This window comes from Lactuca sativa, chromosome 7 (assembly GCF_002870075.4).
Source record: "Lactuca sativa cultivar Salinas chromosome 7, Lsat_Salinas_v11, whole genome shotgun sequence".
In the NCBI taxonomy this organism is placed as follows: Eukaryota; Viridiplantae; Streptophyta; class Magnoliopsida; order Asterales; family Asteraceae; genus Lactuca; species Lactuca sativa.
In genome coordinates this window covers 52,429,556-52,437,489 of record NC_056629.2, presented here as the reverse complement: position 1 = coordinate 52,437,489, position 7,934 = coordinate 52,429,556, and the positions used below count along the sequence as shown (strand labels likewise).

At 28.6% G+C, this 7,934-nt stretch overlaps 1 long non-coding RNA gene across 1 annotated transcript; it reads right to left on the bottom strand.

Moving 5' to 3' along the window:
- Positions 1 to 3,748: 3,748 nt before the first annotated feature.
- On the bottom strand, positions 3,749 to 6,080 carry LOC111905520 (uncharacterized). Its single transcript, XR_002854924.3, has 3 exons — positions 5,674 to 6,080; positions 4,677 to 5,371; positions 3,749 to 4,008 (listed from the first exon to the last, which is right to left on the bottom strand). It is a non-coding gene; the product is annotated as an uncharacterized LOC111905520 (long non-coding RNA).
- Positions 6,081 to 7,934: the final 1,854 nt, after the last annotated feature.

Sequence of the window (7,934 nt, the reverse complement as noted above, 5' to 3'; positions counted from 1 at the left end):
GTTGTAAATTGATAGCAAATAACAGATGATTACTAGAGAAAAAAAAAGTAAATTTAGATTAAAACAAATGGAATTAAAAAAAGCTTTACAAACTTAAAAAGATTTTTAAATTCATTTTTTTACAATGTCCTTGGAATTATTCATGATGTATCATCTGATGACCAAATCTTAGAACTTCACAAAGATTGACCAAATTACAAGGAGGGGTATATTTCATGATTCTAATTTGATTCTTGCTCTTGCTTATGTGTTGATCATCACAGGTTCGTTTGCTCCAGGAAACACCTCATATGCTTCACTCTTTAACACCATCTGCTTAATATCTATAGACCTTTATTTCAGGTTTCTATCAATCTTCTTTCTGAACACTGTTATGCTTTCTTATTTTACTCATCTTTCCCAGTCTTATTTATATCTGTAATTGTTGACTCAGTCATTATCACAAAATTGTTAAGATGCAATCAGAAGTTTTTTCCAAAAAAAAATTACATCAAATTAACCAGGTTAATTTTATTAGTATAAAAAGTGTGAGGGGCAATATGGTCCTAAAAATGTAAAAATTATTTTTTTATTATTAAAACATTATTAAGGGGAAATATAGTCCTAAAACTATAAATATTGATTTTTATTTATATAAAAATACTAAAAAATTGCCATTTTTCTAACCTTTGTTGATATTGATACAATCAAATTAGTTAGTTGGGTTTTGCAGATCACAATTTCATACGAAGGTCACTCCCTTATTTCATTAAGATGGAAACCAGAAGGAATTCAAATTTTGGAGTTGGAATCACCATACACCAAATTGATGTATGGTGATTTTTTGTTGTACTATTATGCAATTTTTTTTTTAAATTGTTGTCATTTATGTATTTTTTTAGGGACTGATCATTTTTTATGTTATTTTAAAGCACGCCGTCTCAACATTTTGTAAGCATGAAATATTTTTTGAAATAACTATAAGTTTTCCTAATTATAGCATTGTACTTCAAAAGTATAATGCTATAACAGAAAACTGACACCTTCCGTCCTGCGCAACACGCAGGACTTAAAGATATGAAAGTTAGGAATAGTAAACTTCCTAAGTGTTTGGCAAGATTAGTTCGTAAGGTTATGTATGTTTGCTCCTCTTTTTTTGTCAATTTTTTTTGTCACTTTTTGGTCCTCCAACTTATGTTGGTTTTAAAAAACTACTTACAACATTGACCCTTCACCTTTATGCTTTTGTTCACAAACAACCTTTTTACTTTCGTTTGAATTTTTCATAACCCTCGCCTTTTATTACATATTATTAGTATTTAGTCTTTTGGTAGAAATGGTCCCTCATTAATATATATTAAAGATATGAAAGTTAGGAATAGTAAACTTCCTAAGTGTTTGGCAAGATTGGTCCCTAAGGTTATGTATGTTTGCTCCTCTTTTTTTGTCAAAATTTTTTTGTAACTTTTGTTCCTCCATACTTATGTTGGTTTTAAAAAACTACTTACAACATAAACCCTTCACCTTTACGCTTTTGTTCACAAACAACCCTTTCACTTTCGTTTGAATTTTTTATAACCCTCACATTTTATTACATATTATTAGTATTTAGTCTTTTGGCAGAAATGGTCCCTCATTATTATTATTATTATTGTTAGACAAAATTACACGATTGGTCCCTGTGGTTTACCAGATTTAACACATTGACGACAACGATGGAAACCGAAATCACTCTTTTACTCCTATTCTGATTTTTTTTATTAATTTATATTTCTCATTTTGGTTTTACATTAATGTTTTATTTATTAGAAAATACCCACCCAATACCATAAAGCCACCCACCAGCTGCCATCACCACCACCACCACCGCCGCCGCCACCAAAATTACATAAATGGTCCATACGGTTTACCCGTCGTCACAAATTCAGTCCCTACTACCTTAAAAGACCAAATTACCCTCACATTAATGGACAAAAAATAACGGTCTATATTTTCCGGATTGGTTTTCCGGCCGCTGCCATACATGGCAATAAAGTTCAATTTGTGAGACCATTTCTTTATTTTTCCAATTTATTGCAAGAAACAATGATTTGGATTTCTTTACTTATGTAATTAGATGACATTGTTTATCTTCCTTTACTAGATTATCTCAATGCAATTCAACATGCTACTTTACTTTACAAAGCAATACCTTCCGACCCCGGCAACGCCGGAGAATCTTTTCTAGTTATTTATTATTATATTGTTTTATATATTAAGATGACATTAATTAATCATAAATATATAAAAATACATTTTCATTATATTTTTTTTATTTAACAAATGTCTTTTCAATAAAATAACATGAAGTTCGGATTAATAATATACTATAATTATTTTAGTTATAATTTTGTAATAATATATTTTATAAAGTTTTTACATAAAGAAGATGCAACTATATATAGGTAAAAAGCTAAAATAGTTGTTTTTGAAAATATATATAAGTTAATACCATAATTATTTATTATTATATTGTTTATATATTAAGTTGACATTAATTAATCATAAATATATAAAAATGCATTTTCATTATAATTTTTTTATTTAACAAATGTTGTTTCAATAAAATAACTTTAAGTTTAAATTAATAATATACAATAGTTATTTAAGTTATAATTTTGTAATAATATATTTTATAAATTCTTTATATAAAAGATGTAAATATAAAGGTAAAAAGCTAATAAGTAAAATAGTTGTTTTTGGAAATCTATATAAGTTAATACAATAATCATTTATTATTATATTGTTTTATATATTAAGTTGACATTAATTAATCATAAATATATAAAAATGCATTTTCATTATAATTTTTTTATTTAACAAATGTCGTTTCAATAAAATAACATCAAGTTCGGATTAATAATATACAATGATTATTTTAGTTTTAATTTTGTAATAATATATTTTATAAAGTTTTTACATAAAAAAGATAGTAAATATATAGGTAAAAGCTAATAAGTAAAAGAGTTTAGGTCATTTTTTGTCACTTAACTTTTGGTTTTGTACTCATTTGGTCACTTAACTCTTTTTAAGTTTTAAAAGGTCATCAAACTTTTGGCTTTGTGCTCATTTAGTCACTTAACTTTTGGTTTGGTCACATTTAGTCACCTAACTTTCAAAATTGTGCTCATTTAGTCACTAAACTTTTAATTTTTTTTTTTAAATTTTAGTGACTAAATGAGCATAGTTTTAAAAGTTAGGTGACTAAATGAGCACAAATCTAAAAGTTAAGTGACTAAATGTGACCAAACCAAAAGTTAAGTGACTAAATGAGCATAAAGTCGAAAGTTTGATGACCTATTAAAACTTAAAAATAGTTAAGTGACCAAATGAGCACAAAACCAAAAGTTAAGTGACCAAAAATGACCTAAACCCTAAGTAAAATAGTTAAAATAGTTGTTTTTGAAAATCTATATAAGTTTAAAAACATGATATATTAGGGAATATATTTTTTGTGTTTAATATTGGAGATTAAATACTATTTGTATAATTTTTTAAACCATTTGGATCTAAATAAATGATGTAGGGTTAGAGATGGTCTTTAAGTTTGGTAAATGGTAAAAATGATTATTTTCCCCTCAAGTTTTATATTTGTGTTAATTATTAATACTACTAATATTAATTAATTAACTAGAGGGTGAGCCTCGCTTCGCGATGGTCAGAATGTCAAGGTATTCTTATCTTTTTTTTAGCAGCAAAATATATAGCTAAAAATTCATAAACAACCTCATCTAGTAATGTTGTTATCATAATTTTCAGTTGAGATATCGAATGATGTTCCTTGATAATACAAAAAAGTTTTCAATAAAATAAGTTTATCTAAAAATCAAAATAGACTGAGAATGGCAAGAAACTATGAGTCATTAAAAATGATGAAAGTGACTAAAGTTGAAGGTGCAAAATTAAATTCTCATCGTCATAACCTTCTCTTTTTACATTATGACCTTCCCTTCTTTTTTCTTGCTTATGTGCTTGTTTTCCCAAATTCTCCTGTATGGCAGATAACACTTTTGAAAGTTATGTATTGACATCAATACCAATTACCTCATAAACAACAACCCAAACATAATTTTCACAATATAAAAGAGGCAATAAATAGTCAAAAACAGGGAACTACAGATGAAAATTGCAAATGAATTTTTTTTTTGAAATATAGATATGAAACTTTAACGTCGTACAAAAATTTCATATGTCACTGTTTGGTAATGTGTTTCATCCCTAGGCCATCTAACTTAACATCACAGCTGTGAAATTTATAAATTGACCATTTTACCCTTGGATTATATCCCTTTTCTTTACCACCTTCAGAAAGTAATGAAAGGAAGGACAAAATAGTCATAATCATAACATTTTAACAGCAGGATCGTTAACGTAGACAACCAAAAGACAAAAATCTTTAAAAACCATTGAATTTTGTCTTCCCTGTTTCACAGTTTGTTAATGTTTTAGGCCGTTTAAAGTTTTATCCCTGTTTCCACTTGTTGGGGCTCATAACTTTGCTAATGCCCTTTGTAGAAGTTTAATAATTTTTTCCTATATAGCACTGCTTTAAAAACTTCTGTGTGAGAGTATATTATTACATTACAAAACACAAATTATACTTCAAATAAATACTAAAATTGACAGGTGAACCAAAAGCATTCAAGAAAGAAAATTACCTCCAGTTACTGTGACCCACGAATTTGAAGTTGGCTTAATGTCAACACCGTCGATTGTTCCCTGATTTTTTGAGATGTAGGACAACTCAATCAGTCAAACATGCACATGTTATGAGTTTGACTAAAAACATTTTTTGCAATTTTAATTTTTTAATATAATTTTGAAATCAAAACTGTAAAATGGTCACAATTATTAAGAGATAACACAACCCCTTTAGCAGGGAAAGATGTTTTTTCAACTGTGGTGTGACAGTAGCAGCAAACATATCAAACCCACAAACATTCCAAACATATAGAGAGATGACATAATCTGGTATATGGGTAAATAATAACCAATTCATTCTACCACTTCAATGCTAATTAGCTATCAAAAAAAAAAAAAAAAACACAGCTATTAACATATTTACGTATTTTGTAGAAAATTCCCTTTGATTGTTTTAATTTCCCTTGAAAAAGCACTGGTAATAGCCAAATCAATAAAAGTATTAATCTTTTTGGAGATTTTCAAGCTCCTTTTTAACAGTTTTCTGGATTGTAGAATGAGAATTTCATAAATTACTGCTTTTTAGAAGAATATATGGAAAGAAAATGTTATCTGAATCTACTTGGCAAGACCAACAAATCGAAAAGTCTCATGCTTCAGCGTAGTGGAATGTGAGTGTCGTTTGTTGCCTCGAACGGAGAGAACCGTAAGACTACAATAAAACAGTTCAAGTTACACAGTTGAGCCTCAATAATAAAAATTTACGCAATATTGTGAAATTATACACTCAACAGAATAACAATCAGGCACCTAAACACAAAAGGCATTTCCTCAAACACTTTGTGGGCATAAACATACATGTCACAGGATTTTCCATATTTACCCTAGTCAAGAAGCTTTGATAACAGAAAAGTGATAGAAGTGTATGAAACCGAGCTTTAGAAGGTAAGAAGTGTTATTTGAAAAAACAACAAAGTCCAAAAAAAGAAAACAAATTAGAGGTGAGATACTTACAATCAAATCGATATGACAAGAGGTATTTGTAATCACCATCCAATCGATTTCTACTACTCATCTTCAAGAGCGAAAGCGGAAATGAAAAATACAAAATCACACAATTCGAAGCGTAAACCTACAAACACGGTAATAGAATGCCATTAGAGATGCCATGAGTAGAAAGAAAACTGAGAAAGAGAAAGGAAGTGAGTGCCTAAGACTCAAATATGCAACCAGGAACAAAATTATCCCTTAATCACAAAAGACGTCAGCAAGCGTAAGGATTCCAACAAACATAGGCCCTGAAAAAAACATATAAGGAACCGATGAGCTTCTTTAAAGAAAGAATAACACAGTTGGTGAAGTCAATGAAGGGGTGGGATAATGAAAAAATGAATGAGGAAGCCGGTGGAATATATGTTGGAAGTAAGGGCAGTGGGCAGATGAAAAGAATAGGGTGATCGATAATAAACACAGGAAAAAAACGCGTGTCCATGACACGCACACGTATCAAACCTTTGATCAGTAAAAAGAACGACACGTATACACAGAATATAGAAAATAGCAAATTATAACCTCTTAAAAGAAATGATCCAAAATTATAAATACACATATAGATGGAGGATCATTTTTGCCAAATCCTTAGCATATTTACTATAGCTAAGGATAGACAATTTTAATCTATAGTATAATTAACTCAATTTTATCCGCTTTTTAATTTATCGATGATATCATTTTCACTTTTTTTTTTCCTTCCCTTCACCTTATTCTCAATAACTCATTCACGATGTGCATATGCAATAGGAAACTATAAGAAACATGTGTGTCGGACGTCACTTTTACTGCATCTTCTCTGTCACAACCGTTGCAATATGAGACATCAAATCAATTAAAGGTAAGATGAAAATGATTATTTTAGGAAGAGGTTTGGGTAAATTCACGATGAATATCACCCACGCTTGAAAGCGATGCATTGTATCTTTACCCATTTCGACTAACATTATATCGAATTTGTCAAACATTGTAATTCATGATGCTCTTAGTCTCTTGTTGGTTACTGGATCTTTGAGTCAATGTTTATATTCTTATATTGTTTCCTCTGGTTATAATCCTTCTTTGATAGGATAGAAACAAACCATCGTGTTGCTGCTTCCTTGATAAGATAGAAACAAATTACTAAACCTTCTTTTGTTGCTTCCTCTAGATTGAAACTTATTACTCAAATGGAATTCACAAAAACGATGGTAGCAAGCCAATTCCTTTATTTGGATTAAAAGGAAATTGGTTTTTGAAAAATAAGTTCAGTTTGGTATGATCATATTACATTATTGACACCAAATTAGGAATAACTTTAACCAACTAGGAATTTAAACAAGGAAAAACATGAAAAATAAGTTGGAAACCATATAAAACAAAGTAAAACCGTCTATACATGTTCATACTTTTTTATCACAAAATATGTCTAAGAATCAAACCACCTCGAAGGAAAACCATTTTTCACTTTACCCTAAAAGTTGAATCGTTAAAAATTGATCAAGAGCATTTCAAACCCGATTTTATATGCCTACACTAAAATATATCAGCCTCACAACACTATTTAGAGACCAAAAATATTTTTTTTGAGGTTGGCTAAAAAGACACGACATTTTTCCATTTAGACATCCTATTTGATTTTTAAGGTTTTTTTAGTGGTTGAATTTGCAATGTTTTTCGAAAAAGTAAATTATAAATAGTTTATTATAGGTTAACTTTAAAAAAAATTATTTATAGGGTGTCTAAAGGGTGTCAATTTAACGACACCTTTTTTTTTTTTTTTTTTTTTCTACCATGAGCTTGGTCAGTTTTGTCCTTTTAAGGAAAAGAAAATCAAATCCCAAGGCTCAAATGACTATCTTCAAAATTTTGGTATAGTGTTTATAAAATAAATACATTGAAGACTTTTATTTTACGATCCTAATATTTTGATTGGTGATTGGTTAATGGTTAGTCACCTTAAGATGTTTGTGATTCTTGTAATCGACGTTCTTTTAATTAAGTTTGTAGTAAAATTTTATTGGTTGTAACTTTACTTTGTATGATTTAAGCTTATTAGCTATAAAATATATTTGAGCTAATTTTCTAAAAATGCTGTTATTATTATTTGTTTATAATGTATACTAAATTTAAGTAGTGTTAGAAGATTATATAATAGTTTTACTATACTCCTTGAGCAATGTTAATATTTTTTAGTTTAAGTTTAAAATTATAAGTTAATTTTACATGATTTAAATTAACAAAAA